The sequence below is a fragment of the Peromyscus leucopus genome, chromosome 12, assembly GCF_004664715.2.
Source record: "Peromyscus leucopus breed LL Stock chromosome 12, UCI_PerLeu_2.1, whole genome shotgun sequence".
NCBI lineage: Eukaryota > Metazoa > Chordata > Mammalia > Rodentia > Cricetidae > Peromyscus > Peromyscus leucopus.
The window spans coordinates 18,552,433-18,570,786 of record NC_051073.1 but is presented as its reverse complement, the minus strand read 5'-3'; positions in this window follow the sequence as shown (position 1 = coordinate 18,570,786).

Sequence of the window (18,354 nt, the reverse complement as noted above, 5' to 3'; positions counted from 1 at the left end):
GCTGTGGATTTGTTCCAGATTAAGATACATCAGGTTTCACCAGCCAAGACCCCCTGAAAGGACTCCGATGACACCATGGCCCAGATGATCCAACATCCAGATCGGTTTCAAGGCAACTGGTTCACACAATACAGCCTCAAGGACTACCCCATAGGTCTAAAATTTTCTTTGTATCCCCATAAGATACAGCGCCCCCCTCCAGCAGGAAGTAGTAAGAGATGCTACGCCCAAATTCCCAAATATACCAAGCTGGCTTTAGAGGTGGAATTGGCTCACTCCCCTCTAAACCCAGACATATTGCTTTAAAAAAAAAATGGTTAAAAGATTCTTGTGTCCCAAATCAGAAGAGCCCTCTGGTGTGGGACAGAGAAAAACCAATATTTTTATTTAAAACAGGTTGATTATAAATGTGATCTCTTTCTAAAAAAAAAAAAGGGGATATAATATAGATATATAGGAGGATATGGAGATGATAAGATAAAAGGGTAGATTAATGAACCTACTTTTAAAGAACAACTTGTTTAAAATGTTTTACATTGGTATAGATTTTAGTTTATGTTTAAAATATTTTACATTGGTATAAATTTTAGTTTATTAATACAAACTTGAAGTTAATTTTGTTATACTGTATATATATATTTCTATTCTTGTTTGAGGTATTATGTTTAACTCATTTAAAATTGTAATGGATGATTAAAAATAGATTAATAATCAATCATCTATGATAATCATATTTGTAGCCATGTTAGTTAAGTCTTCTAGGTATACATAGATATATTTCAGATAGATAGGTAATCTTCAAACACTTCATAGACCTAGAGAATATGGCATTTAAATAACTTAGAATTCTGTTGACGTGAGACACAATTGCTCCTGGCTGCACCAATTGATCCCGAGAGAATGTTGGCTTCTAAGACATTTCCATTTGGAAGTTTGTCTTTTTGGCACAAAATGGCCTACTGGGCAAAGAACTGCCCTTGCCTTGACGGCTGACAGTACAAATGCAATGCTGTCCTTTCTGGACAAGCGGGACACAAGGAAAGCGACCACTGTACTCTGCCAAGACAGGGTAAGATGGTCTCTCAGAATTCCTGCTTCTGAAAATGGTCTGTCAGATACTCTAGGCCTGTAGCCAATTTGAATGCACCAACAATGCTGAGAAACATCAGGTGACTGTCCAGGCTGCCAGCTGTCTTGGTCTACTCTTGCAAGATTCCCGAAGTTGCTTGCATCCGTCTACCATTTCTCAGGTACCATTATGTTCCTTCTCAGGTCTTTGATGTGGTTTGAAGGCTAGATAGTCGTAATTTCCTCAGTTATGATAAAAGATAAGTTAGCTATAAAACCTTAAACTCACAAATATAAGATAGATAGGACATCTTCTTTAATATTGTAACTATAATTCTTGCTCGGTAATTGTTTTGTTATATGTAATTTTACCATGTTAAAGTTAAAACCTTCCTTTTTAAAAAAAGAAGAAAGGGGAAGTGCTGTGGATATCACTCTATGTAAATAAAACACTGATGGCCAATGACCAGGCAGGAGGTAGGTGGGACAAGGAGAGAGGAGAATTCTGGGAAGCGGAAGGCTGAGATAGTGAGACTGCAGCCACCGTGAGGAGAAGAGCATGTAGAGACGCCGGTAAGCCACCAGCCACGTGGCAAGCTATAGATTTATAGAAATGGGTTAATTTAAGATAAAAGAGCAGTTAGCAAGAAGCCTGCCACGGCCATACAGTTTATAAGTGATATAAGCGTCTGAGTGATTATTTTATAAGTAGATTATGGGACTGCGGGGCTTGGGGAACCTGGAGAGAAGCCCTCCAGCTACAACTGGAGCCACTAACTGTTCTCTAATTGGACTTAAGGCCTGTTCAGTGGAAGGAATTTCATACCTGGCAATGTAAATCTGGCCACAAACCCACAGTGGGGGAGTTCCCAAGTTCTCAAGGGCGAACCAAATCTGTGAGTCTCAAAAAATAGACACGGTATCAAGTTGCTTAAGAAGTCGTATCTATAAAGACATAGATTATTTCTACTCTAAGACCTCATTAGATAAGTTCCACAGTGTGACTGGTGGTGGCTAACACAACAGGAAACCACACCTGATCAAAGTGCAGAGAAGAAGGAGGACTCCTGAGTCACACACAGAACATCCATGCCACCCTTATCACCACCAAGGCTCAGGGACCATTGAAGAACAGGAAGTAGAAAGATTGCAAGAGTAAGAGATTGTGGAGTAGCATATTTAAATGATGCATTCTGGACATGGCAGAACTAATGCACTTATGAACTCATGGCTGCAATGGTTGCCTACATAGAACCCCCAAGAGATCCAGCTAGCAAATATGATATGGTGGATGGAGGTGCTACTTATGAGTCCCTAGCCCCTATCCTTAATGAAAGAGCTATCAAGAGTTTATTGCTTCTGAGGAAGAGAGAACCAGTTTTTCTTAGGAGTGTGGCCCTTCTTAGGTTCATATGCTCCAGAGGATAGTTCCCATACTCATGAGATATGGACAGCACAAATTTAGAGTAGAGGGATAATTTAAAAACACAAAAGAAGGCACACATTTGGAAAGGTATCAGGAAAAGGGAATTTGATCTAAGAGAAGCTGTGGGGATAGGTGTGAGGAAATATGATCAAAATATATAGCCTGAAACTCTCAAAGAATTAATGAAGTTATATTTTAAAATAGAATAAATATATATTAAATATCTTACTCCATTTGTAGAGTAATGACCAGAGAAATAACAAAAAGATTAATTTTAGGATGTTTGTCTAGCACATATTTATATTTATTAGAGATAATCATATCACATATTGAAATGAGACAACTACATTGAATACAACACAGGTTTACATTCTAAAGGTCAATAAATTCATTGGGAATGTTATCTCCAGTTCAGATTTGTAAGTAGGGTTGCAAACTCCCAGTAGCCTTGTATTGTTCAGTATGACACAAAGTCAAAAAGAAGATCAGTTCTTCAAGATAGTAAAGTATAGCAGGAATCTTAAAAGTTCTTATTAATGAAAACAAACTTGGAGCCAGGTATTGGGGTGAACATTGAAAGATCAGAGAAGCAGAATTAGCCACAGCTACCTCAGCTCGCTAGTTTCTCAGGTGATCCTGTTTCCTCAGACTGCAAGCTTCTGAGTCCTCATGTGAATGGCTCTCAGCTGAACTGTTGCTGAAAAGCCTAAAAGCTTAACCAGGCAAATACTTCTAGTTTCTGCTCTTCACGCCTTATATATCTTTCTGCTTTCTGCCATCACTCCCTGGGATTAAAAGGTCACTTCCTGGGATTAAAGACATGTGTCACCATGCCTGGCTGTTTCCAATGTGGCCTTGGAATCATAGATATCCAGAGGGATTTCTGCCTCTGGAATGTTAGGATTAAAGGTGTGAGTGCCACCATTTTCTAGCCTTTGTGTCTAGTGGCTGTTCTGTTCTTTGACCCCAGATAAGTTTATTGGGGTGCACAATATTTTGGGGAACACAATACCACCACAGTAAAGTAATCCAGGTTTGTGCCTATTATTAGGACTGTAAAGTACATAATATAAATAGATGCCTTCTAGCTTTCTTTCCCAGGTTTAGTTTATATTTTTTCTTCCATCTCCCTCTATTTGACTCTCATTTGAAGGTCACTAAGAATATCACTTCACTATCACATTAAAAGGTGTTAAGATGGCTGGAGATTATTGGTGAATGCATATATCATCACTTAACAAAGTGTCTATAAACTTATGTCTATCAACATAAAAAATAGTTACAAGCACATTTCTCAATTATTTCAATATTTCTAGAATGTCAAAAGATTTTTTATAAATGTTAAATTATAAAATTAATATAACAAGAAAGGCAAAATGTTTTTATTTCTTTAAGATTGCTTATATAAGTCTTGAGTGTGCCCTCATAGAGTGAAAATAAGAGAAACTTATTTCATAGGTTGGGACTGAGGGATCTATCTATTCAATAACTAATAAATATGTGAAAATGTTTTATTTAAACTATAGGTTTTAAACATGCTATGTATCAAAATTGATAAAAACATATTCCAATGATATTAGGAATAATTTTTCATGTATCATGCTTCTCTAACAGTTTTTCTGTCTCCATAAATTTGTAAGTACATTTGTATTATTTTCTGATAAAATGCCATGAATATATATGCAGGCAATGAAATCATGGTAAATGGTTCCATTTTACACTAGAAATTAAATCCTAATTACTATTTCCTTTCTTTCTTAGTAAAGCATGATGCTGACTTTGCAATAATCTCACCATGCTTATTCAAACAAACTGAGAGTTCTTCTGAGTTTAAAGCAAGGGTAAACTTAGGAAGTTATTAACTTGCTAAAATAATTTCCCTAGTGAATAGTATTTTAACATAAACTATATCTCCAGTGTTATTTTTATGTGTTATCATAGGACACAGTTACATACAAGAAAAGAAATAGTCCTGAAAATGAAGTGGTTGTGCACTTTTGAGTGTTATCCTAATATTTCATCATTTTAAAACAAAGGGCACTGAAAATGATTGAAACATGCTCACCAACTTTAATAATTTCTTTCATATTGTTTCAGTTCCTTTATAGCTTTTTTATTTCCATATTTTTTCAAACGGAGTGCAGAAAGGAAACAATTAACAGACTGAAGACATTATGCACAAAGGGAGATGCTCTGGTGAACTCCTGACTCTGTTTTTACCTACTTGTTAGAAGGATCAAAAACATGCTTCATTCAAGTCTTCAGTGTATTTAGAGCTCTGTTTTCTCTTTATTCTGCCTTGGGAATTAATTGCTTGCATTGACTAAGGTTGCTAGGATACATTTTAACAAACAGTAGTAACAATTTACTTAATTTGGAAAATCTCATTTCAGGGTAGAAAAAACAGAACAATTCTAAACTGATTTTTGTGAAATTATTGTGGTTAAGAGGTCAGTGTTTTTAATGTGTAACTGCTAGCTGGATAGGAATACAACAACACCCACTTATTAAAAATTTTCCTTTCTTTATGTTCAGTTAAGAATTGACAAACAAGGTCCAGAAATATTAACTGAAAAATTCCAAAAATAAATAAATCATACTTTTAAAATGACTTGCATCACATGATAGTTATGATTGCCCCATTTTTATTGTTGCTAATTTATCTGATACTATTACTAATTTGTAAGCTAACTTTTACTATAGGTCTAGATGTATATAAGAGCAACATTAGACCTGGAAGTTTACCCTCCTTTCTGGTTTCAAGGGCTTCTGGAGGTTTATAACATATTTTTTTAAATGGAGCGTTACTTTAGTATAACTATTCTTCCCATGTTTATTCTGGAGTTATAAAATGAAAATTTAGGACAAAGGCATTATAGTTTCAGCCATTTAGATTGTTCAGAAAAAAATGATTGTGGTTCCCCTCAAAACTAAACTAAAAATAGAATTTTGTTTTTGAGAGCAGAAACCTCCAAAGTTAATAAGAACTTTCTTGATTCATCTTATTTAATATCATGTCTTTTTCGAGTTCTCCCACACACTTATTAAATTGCTACTGGATAGTCTTTTCTTCTTAAAAAGCCAAACTTACCAAAGTGGATTTTCAATAAAATATTGTGCAGAGTAGACAGATGTTTGCACATATTAAGGAAGGATAGAAATAGTCAAACGTGGTGCCAAATATAGATTTATATTGTTTATACATTTCCAATCCACACAACTTCTACTTACAAAAGGATAACTTGCCTCAAACAATAAGGAGGTTATTTGAAGCCTTCCTGTCAAAACATGAAGTGAGCTATTTGAAATGTGATTTACACTGGAGCTATAAGGTGACCCTACTGTATACAATTCATGCTCTAATTATGCCTGCCTCTGCCTTGTCAGTTAATATGACTGTTGAATTTTAAAAGGCCTGTTCAAACGCAGCCAAGATGGAGCACATCCAGATGAGAAGGCAATTTGCAATATAACTTTGAAAACTTTGAGAGCAAAAGAATTTGACATCTCTGTAAAGGAAGAAAATTGGAGTGGGTTTAAACACAGACAAAATATAGAAAAAAAGTACACATGCAAAAATGAACTGACTTTAAACTCACAATGCTTTATAGAGTGTGTGGTATATATTGGAATTTAATGGAAGTTCAAGTGATGAGCAAATTCAATCCAATAATGAATAAGGCTGATCTGTTCCTTGAAGAAATTTGTCAATTGTAGTTACAGGGATAAGCATGCAAGACATTATGATGCTTTGGGTGTCTTTTCAGAGTACTTTTTCACTTTACCCAGTATTTTTTTCACCAATTTTGAAGGCATTCTCTGCAAAAGACAGAATAAGCAAAGTGAAAAGAAAAAGTTACAAACATAAGACACATCTTCACATTCAGTTCATCAAAGTGTAGGTTGACTTCTGAATTACTTTTTCCAGTCAAACTTGTCAGCAGTGAAGTAGAAAGAGTTTTAAGACTCTTCTCTCTTCTTTTCCTTGTTATCTGCTGAAACCAAGTCTCAGCCTGTCAGAGAGCAGGCAGAGATCTAAGCTGGGAGACCTGAGCCATCAAAACTGGTAATGCCAGTCAACGCACAATGCATGAGAGAGTCCAGCACCTAAGCAGAGCTATGTCTAAAAGAGGCAGCTAAAGAAAAACTACTGAGTCACCTGAGACACAAAATATTCACTCCACTGAACTACAGTCTTGGAAACAATGGTCAATAGTATTGCTTCTTTTAATTTGGGTTTCCAAGAAGTGAACCCTGAGAGAGAGATGGTTTCCTGACCAAATAAACATTGAAGTAATGTACTCAGGTATTGGAGGCTAAATGTAGCAGGAAAAGGCTAGAAAATGAGGTTCAACAGGGACTTCAAAAGGATCCCTGTGAGCACAAAAGACTACTTGTGGACTAGAAGAGTTAGGTGGGCAGAAAATGGAGGGAAAATCAGTGGGTAGGGACAGCAGCTTCCGATGGATAGTGGGAGGGAATTGAGAAGTTCACATAAATTCATAAACACTATCAATGGGACTCTAATTATTTTCTAACCCAACAATTAAACATTGTGTTCTTTATCATTTGCTACAAATCATTCATTATCCAGAATAACTTCACTTGTGATACTTTTCCAGTTCCCTAAGACAGTTGTACTAATTCAAAATTAATGAAATATGCCCATGTAACAGTGCATTAGATAGATAGTGATTTGTAAGGTGTTCTTTTATGGAGTTCCATTAAATAGCTCATAGAAAGCACACAAAACTATGTAAGATGTATTTATACAGTTTACCTTAAGATGAATGTAAGTCAGAAACAATGAAGCTAAAGGAATTTTATTCCCTTTTAGAGTAAATGGATTAAAAATTAGTTCAATAATGATTTTGTTTGAATTATCAAAATAGAGTAAGACTCACTTGTGCCACTGGTGTGGTGATATCTACCTGTAGTCCCAGAATTTGGAAAACAGGAAGAAGGATGTCAATCCTAAGGAGATCTGGATATATAGGTGACCATGTCTCAAAACAAAGCCATCATGCAACACATGATTGCTGGTTTGGGAATGAAAGGTAAAAGTGTATTTTACTATCACATCTGTTGTACATTATTTTCTATGTACAGACTATTTTGTCTCAAACTAATATTTTCATTTCCAGCTATAATTTTCACAGCAGGTAGAATTTAGTAGATTTGATTTGGTTTAGTGGTAGCTCCTGTAATGCCAGAACTCAAAAGCAAAGGCAAGTGACCTCTGTAAGTTCAAGGCCAGCCAAGTTTACACAGTGAGCTCAAGACCACAAAATCCTTCATAGTGAGGTAAGAATTCAGTAGTAGATTTGATTTGAATCACACACAAATTTTCTAACAATCAAATGTGATTATAATATTTATTTACATTTGTGTGTCCAGTATTTTGGGTCTTATATATTTTATCAGAGTTTTTTGTTATAATCTGTAGAGTGATATATAATCTTCATATAAATACTGTACCTGATGTAGACATTTTTGTGTGAAATAACATGGCTTTAGCATTCATTGCAAACATTGCTTTGCATCAGGAAGCAGAAAACACAAGAGATTCCTGTGGGCAATATTGCCTATCTTTTCATCGCAGAGAATCTTAAGTGTTTTCACAACACTCTGTATTCAAGAGAATTTGAATTATTTTACCAACATCATAAGGAGTTAAATATTCAACTTTAGGTTTTCAATTTGAGATATCTGCTAAAAGAAGCATATGGTAAGTTATAGAAACTATAAGAATGATGTGTGTGTTTGTATTTTTGACTGTGAAAATTAATTTAGCGGTTTCAAAAATATTTAATTCTTATATAACAACAGAATATTTCTTGCATGAATTTAAAGAATAAACAAGCAAAAAAGCTGGCCACAATGTTGCAGAGGAAATGATTCTTATGTGAGTTAACATAAGGGACTCATTTACATGAATGAATAAGACCTCAACTTGTCTCTTATTGCTGAGGCAGATGGGGATAATGCAGTATTGACTCCTTGTATTGATTTCATGTTTTTCCTAAAAGAATTGAAAATAAATCTTCACTTGACTGTTGTGAAATATTTGAAAGAGATTAAATGGTCAGGTTTGATAAACTATCTGTAAGTATACATTTACTTTTACTTCTGTAGTCATTCGCTTCATGGATTTCTCTGATGAACTTCTTCAGAGATTTTATTTTTAATCTTTGAAACTCCATATTCAGTGGTATATATTCTCATACTTCCCATTTCCTTCCAACTTATGGATGATAAGCCTTGAGTAAAAGTCTCTTTTATGTAAGTTAATGTTACAAGAGTATATCACATTTCATTTTTATTTATTTCACCTCTATTTTTAGGTCACTTTCTCTTATACCAAGGACTCTTAGAATCTGTTTTGGTATTGATTTGTTCTTTCCACAATAATCTTCAGAGACTCAAGTGGCCATTCTGTATCTTATAATGTCTTATAATGCTTCAAATATCTTTTTTGATATATATTTAATGAAACTTTAATCTGCTTCTGTGTGAAATATAGAAAGAACAGAGTTGAAACAAATACCATGCTGGGCTCCTGTATGAGAGAGAGATTCAAAAAGTGAATAATGTCTTTTATACCATAAAACAGACAGTACCAGAAAAAGACATGAAGAAAGAAAACCTCTTGAATAAGGACTGTGGCTAACACAGTTGAGAATACATAATTCTAATGAGACTCTTGACAAGGTTACATTTAAATTTATTAAGTTGACATTGATTTTTCTGTTCAACTCATCTATTCTTCACTCTTTCTTTCTGTATTTTAATTTGAATGGATATTGATAATTTGACATTTTCTTTTTTTACCTGTGTTGTGTTACTGATTACAACAACTTTGATGATTTTGTTATTATTTAATGAAAACCTTTTTAAAGGTAAACAAAAAATGAGATGGGATACTTCTGTAATTTGAGTTTGTATACAAATAAATACATGATATAAGTGAATTTTTATATTACATCTGAAAGTCTCAGTTGTTGGTCAATCACAGCAACCATGCTTCAGCCAACCTGAGGCTATCAATTGATCAAGTCCGCATGAAGCAAGTGCCCCCCCCACCACATATCCAAATGAGCCAAAACTGAAGCTGTAAGGAAGACCACCTTTTTATTTTTCATTTGAAAAAAGTTTCTCTGTGCAGTTTGCAGAGCTGAACTCCACCTGATTAACTAGCCATCCTCTTCTCCACATAGCAGCCCAAATCAAAACTTCCTGAGGTGTGGTGTGTTATTGGATAATCTTTTTGTAGACTGTGCAGATGCGTCTCTGCCAATGCACCTTCTGATAGGTCTAACAAAGAGCTGAACGGACAACAGCTAGGCAGGGGAGGATAGGTGAGACTTCTGGGCAGAGATAGGAACTCTGGGAAGGAATCAGAAAGGCAGAGATCTGATAGTGGGACATGGAGGAAGTCAGATGTATTTACTGAGGAGAGGTAATGAAATACATAGCAGCATGTAGAATAATATAAATGGGTTATTTTATGTTTTAAGAGTTAGTTGTAGCCGGGCGGTGGTGGCTCATGCCTTTAATCCCAGTACTTGGGAGGCATTGGCAGGCGGATCTCTGAGAGTTTGAGCCAGCCTGAGCTACAGAGTGAGTTCTAGGAAAGTTGAAAAGCTACACAGAGAAACCCTGTCTCAAAACAAAAACAAACAAACAAAAAAAAAATTAAGAGTTAGTTGAGAACAAGCCTAAGCTAAGGCCAAAATTTCATACTAATGAGAAGTCTCCCTGTCATTATTCAGGAGTTGGTGGTCCAAACAAAGTCTAACTACAGTGGTGTGTGTGTGTGCATGTGCATGTGCGTGTGCGTGTGCGTGTGCGTGTGTGTGTGTGTGTGTGTGTGTGTGTGTGTGTATGTTCATTTGTGCACATCCCTGCCTGTCAGTCACAAGCTTAATGGTTGCAGCCATATAGGGATCGTAAGTCAGTCCACTTTTTGAATTATTTAGAATAATGTCACTTTTTCTTTCCTTCTTTTCCAGAATGCTTTATCTAACATTTGTACTTTTCTCCCAACATTTCAAGTTTTCTGAATCTTTCTCTAAAGCCCCTCTTGCTGCCATGTGGATGCTGTGTTGTCATGAAATTGATGGACAGACCAGCTTCATTCACATGGTCTTTTCCTCACCCTGGTACACACCTCCTCCAGGCAGCTGCTGAGGGCTCACAGCTTGCCCGTCCTGGGCTTGTTCTTTTTAAACTTTCATAAAATTGTCCTTGTTTTTCCATTTGACTCTTTTATGTTCTTGTTCTTCTGGGTTTTTTTGTTTGTTTGTTTTGATTCTTGTTTTGTTCAAGACAAGGTTGTGTGTGTGTGTGTGTGTGTGTGTGTGTGTGTGTGTGTGTGTGTATGTGTGTGTAACAACAGTCCTGGCTGTACTGGAACTTGCTTTATAGAGCAGGCTGGCCTCCAATTTCTGAAAGATCTGCCTGCCTTTCCCAAGGGCTGAGAGTTTGAGTCCATTCTTAATTCTTTATTTTAACGAGACTAAGAACTTTGAGAGGGGACCCTGTATTTCCCGTTTCAGCACACCCTATGGAAACTTCACAACTATGTGCTCCTAGCCCTCTTCCTGATCTTGATGCTCTGTGTTTTGTAGTTTTTATCTTATAAAATGTAGCTTCCTTTAAACTTCTAGTTCTTGTTCAGGAACTATGATTGCCTAGGCACATTCTTTCATTTGTATAGTAATAGAAGTTTAAGCTTCCAGATAATTTTATTCCTATCTTTAATATGCAGAGTATAATTCATTCCTTTTTTAAGCACATACACTGGTTTCAGGAACTCAAGAGACGGCCCACTGGTTAAGAGCACTTAATGCTCTTGGCAGAAACCTGAGTTTAGTTTCTAACACTCATGTCTGATGGCTGAGAACCACCTGTAAGTCAAGCTTAAGGGAGTCTGTCTGCCCTCTGAGGAATCTGCAAACACTTGTACTCACATGCACTAATACCTATTCACACGCAACAACCTGACTCTAAACATTAATGTTCATAAATAGATAATTTACCTATTTTTTTTTTTTGGTTTTTTCGAGACAGGGTTTCTCTGTAGCTTTGCACCTTTCCTGGAACTCACTTGGTGGCCCAGGCTGGCCTTGAACTCACAGAGATCCGCCTGACTCTGCCTTCTGAGTGCTGGGATGAAAGGCGTGCGCCACCACCGCCACCTGGCTATTTACCTATTCTTTAACAGCTATTTTTAGTTCCCTTATTTATTATAGATTTCAGCAGTTTGTTTAAGATGTGCTTTGTGAGGTTTATTTCATGTTTCTTGAGCTTGGAATTCATTCAAACTCGTACATATGTGAATTTTTAATTTGAACTAAAATAAAATACTTGTGTATCATTTATTAAAATATTTCATTTGTTTCTGCTTTTTTTTTTAAGAACTCCAACTCCTTATATATTAGGTACCTTGTAACTGTCTTATAGCTCGTTATGGTCTTTCAAAATTGTTACTATTTTATTTTTTATCATTTCTACTTTCATTTTTTGTTATTATTGACATATTTACCATTCATTGTATAATCCGCTGTTAACCCTATGTAACCTAGCTTTTCTTCTTAGATACTGTACTGCCTGCCTGTAAATGTTTAACTTGAGCTTCATACCTTCCACATGTCCACAGAATACACTCAGCCTTTCCCTCCTCTCATAAGTAGTATAGTTTAAGCAATGGCTACCAGTTCTTTGTCCCAAGTTTAGCATCAGTGAGATGACTTCAGTATGCTAAAAGTCTCCTAATGATGGATCACATTTTCATGCAGCATTTCATGCCCAGTATTTTCTATTTGGACATAAGGCATTTGTCTATATTCTGTGTAATAGTAGACATTTTCCCTTAAAAGATGTTTTAGCAACTTCATCTGGGAAATGGTAAGCTTCTTAAAAACATTTTTTTTTAAATTGTAACAAACCACTCTCAGATCCAGCTCAGGTTACACGAAATGCACAGTTTCTTGGCCTATGTCGGTTCTTATCCCTTCTCTCTAACAATTCTGGGAGGTTCTCTCCTTGGATTTGGGTTTCCTCACATGAAGAGTACTACATAGATTTCTAAGTGTCCCTAGAGTTTATTGTCTTCAATACTCTGCTCTTTACATGATAGTTTTTTTGTCTTTGAAGAATCCCATCTCTGTTCAGGGTCACTGCCAGAATTTTCAGATAAGTTATGCTCCCTGGAACTGTGGCCCAGATTCTTTCCTGGACATTAAGTTGTACTAATTGCAAAGACTCAATTCATTTGTTTCTTTTCTCTTGGGGACCATTAAACTTCATTGCTTGTTGTCCAACATCTTGAAAAACATTATTACAAGCATCTTGAATTATATTGTATTTTTATATGAAAGGATAAATCTACTTCCCATTACAACAACTTGACTTTAAAGGATGTATCTTCCAGTTTTTAATATTCTCTTATTGATATCTTTGCAGATTGATGCCATACAGAAGTGAGCCAATTGTCCTTTTAATCCAGGAAAGTAAATAAATATAGACAGTTTTTGAACCTGAAATACATGGCTTCAATTATGCTTTGAAACAAAGCATTTTTATTTTAAAATTTTTGAATTCTCTTGTTAAATGACCCAGATTTTAATATAGCTGCAGTAATAATTAACATTACTAATGTGATTACAATCTCCTTTGGTATTAAACCTCAATTTCCTGCTGGCTGATGGTACTCAGTGCTTACTGTGAAGCAGTTTTATCTTAGTATTTCACATTGCTGGATATTAACGCTGCAGCTTACACATTTTTGTTGTGTTTTGTTCCCAGCACACACAGAAACATTTTTATTTTCACTGTATGCTACTAACCTTAGAAATTGGTGATCATCTTGTATCTAGGTCCACTTAAAATCATTACTTCTTTCATTAGATGTCATCTCCAGTTTTCTCTTTTAAGTTTTTAGTCATCTCTCAAGACAGCGTCTTCAAATGAATGTTTGCAGTTTTCCAAAAGGTGCTTCAAACGTATAAGTCATTGTCAAAATACAAGAGTCAGAGTCATATCTTCTGAAAGGGATAAACTTATCCTCCTCTGGTTTCATTATAGGAGAAAGTTGAATTGAACAACTTCTGGTGTACATCTGACTTCTATATAGCAAGCCATCAGTAAGACTATCACTGCCTACATTGAGGGTAATGCCATTGATTCTTAAACATCAGGTTGTGATTGGCTTTGTTTTACTAAATATAGTGACATAAAATACCCAATAATACCCAAAGGAGAGAATCAAAATAAACACAAAGCCAAGATGCCACCAGAGTCAGGGAGCTATGTTCTGGAACATAGCATTTCCATTTTAGGAGTGTTGCAGCCTGTAAATTGTGGGATCTAATGGTCACTATACAAAAATGGAGGTATCTGGTTTAAAATTATGTGAGTCACTAGCCATTTGTTTCCAAGAGAAGCTCAGAAGCCTGCTAATACGTAGTTTTCAGGAAAAGTGTACTCATGTGAGGGAAGTCCAAAGGTCTCTTACATCATAGAGCATCTCAGGCTACAGGCCATGTCCTGTTGCTGTGGTCAGTCACAAAATATGAATCCTAGCTCCATATATAATAGATAACAATGTGTCATCCTCTCTTTTATAGAAAGAGTCTCAAGAAACAGCTGTTCTTCCTCTAATGGTAGGCAGAAAACCATGAATGTGCTTACATAGTCTACCATTACATATCTCCTAAATGTTGACAGATTCTATCACATACCTTTGTTGACAGAAGTATGGTAACAATGTGAGTAGAAGGGTGGAGAATGCTACTTCTAATTTGCAAGCTATTGAAATATTCTTATCAACTCTCTCCTTGCATCTTTTTCGTGATGGCATTTATCCAATGAACTAAAGGCATATAACCTACCACGTCTTACTACTGCTTCAGGCACAAAAGCAGCAAATAGTATGCTAAATTCTCCTAAAGAATTAATTCTTCAAGAGATGAGATCATGTGTCCCTCTTTTATAATGTCACAGAACTGTCTGTATCTTTTCCGGCAGTCATCTTAAGAACTGTTGAGAACAGTGAGGTTTAAAATACCACCTCTTTGCATGGATCTTTCCAGAAAATGTGAGACTCCTGGATCAGAGATAATAACATTGTTAATCACAAGACAACAGTATTATGAACTTTAAGTTGTTCTTGTTTCCCTTGGCTTCATAAGTTCCATGCAAAAGGTGAAAAGATGGGATTGAACAAATTGTGGGTTTGTGTTCTAGCTGAATATCGCTATGTCCAAAAAGCTCCCAATTTTATAAAGCAAACGTGCCTAGTGTTTGCCATAGAGTAATTTGTTATTATCCAAATCAGAAAATCCTGTCTTTTGTTCTACCATCCTGTATTATTTATTATACTACTAATAATAATTTTGAGCAAAACTCTCAAGGGACATACAGAAACATTCCAGACAACTGCCTTCCTGACACTGCTTTCTATCACCTTCTCCTAGTCAGTGCCTCTGGAAAAGATAAAGCAAAAGTGGGAGAGACCGCTAGACAGAATTTAGAGTCTGCCTTCCTCCCTCCAAAAGCACAGGCTGTTACATGTACAACAGAGCTCTTGCACAGTATCCTCAGGTACCATTACAGGAGAGAATAGAGGGAAGATTGGCAAGAACGAGTACAGGAAGTTTTCTGTGAGACTTGAAATGTCAGAAAAGCTACAGCCCTGAAATCTCACTAACATGGCTGCCTAGAAATGACCTGAACAAGGATGACACTTGTGCTGGCTGGTTTTATGTCATCTTGACACAGGCTATAGTCATCAGCGAGGAAGAAGCCTAAATTGAGAAAATGTTTCCATAAAACTGGCTGCAAGCAAGCCTGTAGGGCATTTTCTTAGTTATTGATGGGGAGGGGCCAAACCCATTGTGGGTGGAGCCACATCTGGGCTGATGGGCCTGGGTTCTATAAGAAAGGAGGCTGAGCAAGACATGGGGAGCAAGCCAGTAAGCAGCACACTTCCAAGGCCTCTGTATCAGCTACTGCCTCCAGGTTCCTACCCTGCTTGGTTTCCTGTTTTGACTTTCATTGATGATGAAATGGGACATAGAAGCATAAGCCAAATAATTCATCCCCCCCAGGTTGCATTGGTTATGATGTTTAATCACTGAAATAGAACCCAGATTAAAACAGCATTTTTACTAATGAAGAATGGGGAGAGATCAGGAAGCCTCAATTTCAGAAAAAGAACTATAGGCAACTACTGAATACTGAGAGCAAGAGAAATATTCTTCCTCAGGAAAGAGCACACCAAATGGTTATTTAATACCAAATGGTCAGCCCTTAAAATATACATACAAGCTACATTATACAGATTGAGCAGATTGTATTTATATATTTGAGAATATATGCACACATATGTAAAAACAATTTAAAAAAAATTTTAAAATGAATCCATGGATCTCAGTGACAACATGGCAAAGTTTACATGGAAACATATAGTGGAAGGAAAGGAAAGGATGAAATGATATAAGTATAATCTCAAAAGTTTAAAATTTGTTTTATAAAGGGAGAGAATGTACTGTCAAGTGGGCACCAAGAGTTTTATTTATGGGCTTTGGTGATAACTACAACAATATTGTGGGACTTTCATAAAAGAGAGAGAGAACATTTAATTTAAAAAGAAAGAGACTTAGTCTCATGTTTCCTAGAAAATATATAAACAACATAAATAAATATATATAAACATTCTTTCCATTTACTTATTATCTGTAATGAATTTTGCTAATAATGTAAATCATAATAAGAATATGAAAAAAGGCTGGGCGGTGGTGGTGCATGCCTTTAATCCCAGCACTCAGGAGGCAGAGGCAGGCGGATTTCTGTGAGTTCAAGGCCAGCCTGGTCTCCAAAGCGAGTTCCAGGAAAGGCGCTAAGCTATGCAGAGAAACCCTATCTTAAAAAACAAAAAACAAACAAACAAACAAAAAAGAATATGAAAAAGACAAGGCATGCAAACAAAAATGAACACTAAAAAGTAATTAATGGAATAATGAAAACTAATAAAATGAAATAATAATGGGCTTCTGTTACACTGTGAGAGCATGAACTAATAGTATCACTTTAAAATCTACAAGAGACACAGGCACTAAGGAAAAATCTACCACCTTTGATGCTTAAGATGTGAAGAAAAGAAGACTTTTAACTTTTGGCAACTCAGAGCTTGCTTTATTGTAAAATCTCAAAGGCTGGAAAGAGGGAGACAGAAGTGTACTTGAACTTTGCAGCTGATAAACACTTCATAGAGTAAAAAAAAAATTGTGCTCTGCCTCTGATTGCCTGACACCATAACATGGCCAAGCCAATCTTTCCCATTCATTCCCAGCATCAAACATCACTGTCAGCAACTTGGCCTCAGAGCCAGAGATATGTCAAGAAATGGAAGATTTATCATCTCTTTCTTTTCCCACTAGATAATTATCTTGCCTGGTTTTGTATTTCCGATTGTTCTATACCCTAACAGAATGTGAAAGATGGAAGTGCCAGAAATAGAGAAGTGAACAATTTTTTACCTTCAAAAGGTACAGAAGAGGGAGTGTATTCACAGGTTTTATGTACTTCTGAATATGAATGTTCATCCTTGGATCTAGCTTTTTAAAGCTATATAAAACATTTTAAATGTTTTTGAATTGTAGGACAATGGTGTTTCAACAATAAATCTCAAGAACAAGCTAAATACAAACTTAGATTCAGGGATCTCTTTCTGAAGAGAAAAAGGGGGGGCTATAGTAATAATGGGATAAAAGGGCAGATTACTAAGTCTACTTTTAAACTACAAAGCAAATACTAGTTTCAAATATTTTACATTGGTATGGATTTTTGGATATTGATGCAAATTTAAGGTTATTTTTGTTGCAACTTATGATGTAGGAATGATAAATGGGTAGATTATTGAATCTACTTTTAAACTAAAAAGTAACTACTAGTTTCAAATATTTAACATTGGTTGGAATTTTTGGATATTGATGTAGAATTAACATTACTTTTGTTATAACATACTGTATATATGTTTCTACTTTTGCTTAAGGTATTGTACCTATGAAGCTCATTTAAAAATCTAATGTAAAGTTCTAGTCCTTAAAAGCTATTATTATAGACTATTTAGGGTAATTTAAAATGCAGGTTAAGAGTTAGACATCTATAACAATCAAACTTGTAATCCTATTAGGTATGTTTTCAAGGTCAAACAGATTTATTTTAGATAGATGGTCTTCAAATATTTCAGAGATCTACAGAATATGACATTTAAAACGTTTTAATAACTTAAGACTTTTCATGACAGTGAGATACTTCTGCTTCTAGCAGCACCAATATACTTTGGAGAAGATGATGGGCACCAAAGAACCTCCATATGGAGTTTGCTTTCATTTTTGGCAAAGTTAGCCACTGGGCAAGAATGGTCCTCAAGTCAACTGCTCACAGTGTGCTGTCCAAACTGGACAAGCAGGACACAAATTAAGTCAATTGCTGAGCTTCTCCAAAATAATGTAGTCCAGTCCTTCAAAATTTCTGCTACTTAGTCAAGTCTGTCAGATATTTTAATCCTGTAGACATAAGATGAATGCCTCAAAGTTGCAGAAGTATCTTGGGTGACTGCCCAGGCAGCCATCTTTCTCTGTCATTTCTATAGTTTTGGAAATTGTTTGTTCTGCACTTTCTGTTTACTCATTCAATATTTTATCCTTTTAGACAATCAGATGGGGATTGAAGACTATATAATTATATCATTTTCTTTGTTACCAAATTCAGAAAAGAAACTTACAAAAGAGATATAAAATTTGTAAGGTTGAGACTCAAAAGCCTAAGTTGTTTACCTAAGAAAATATTGT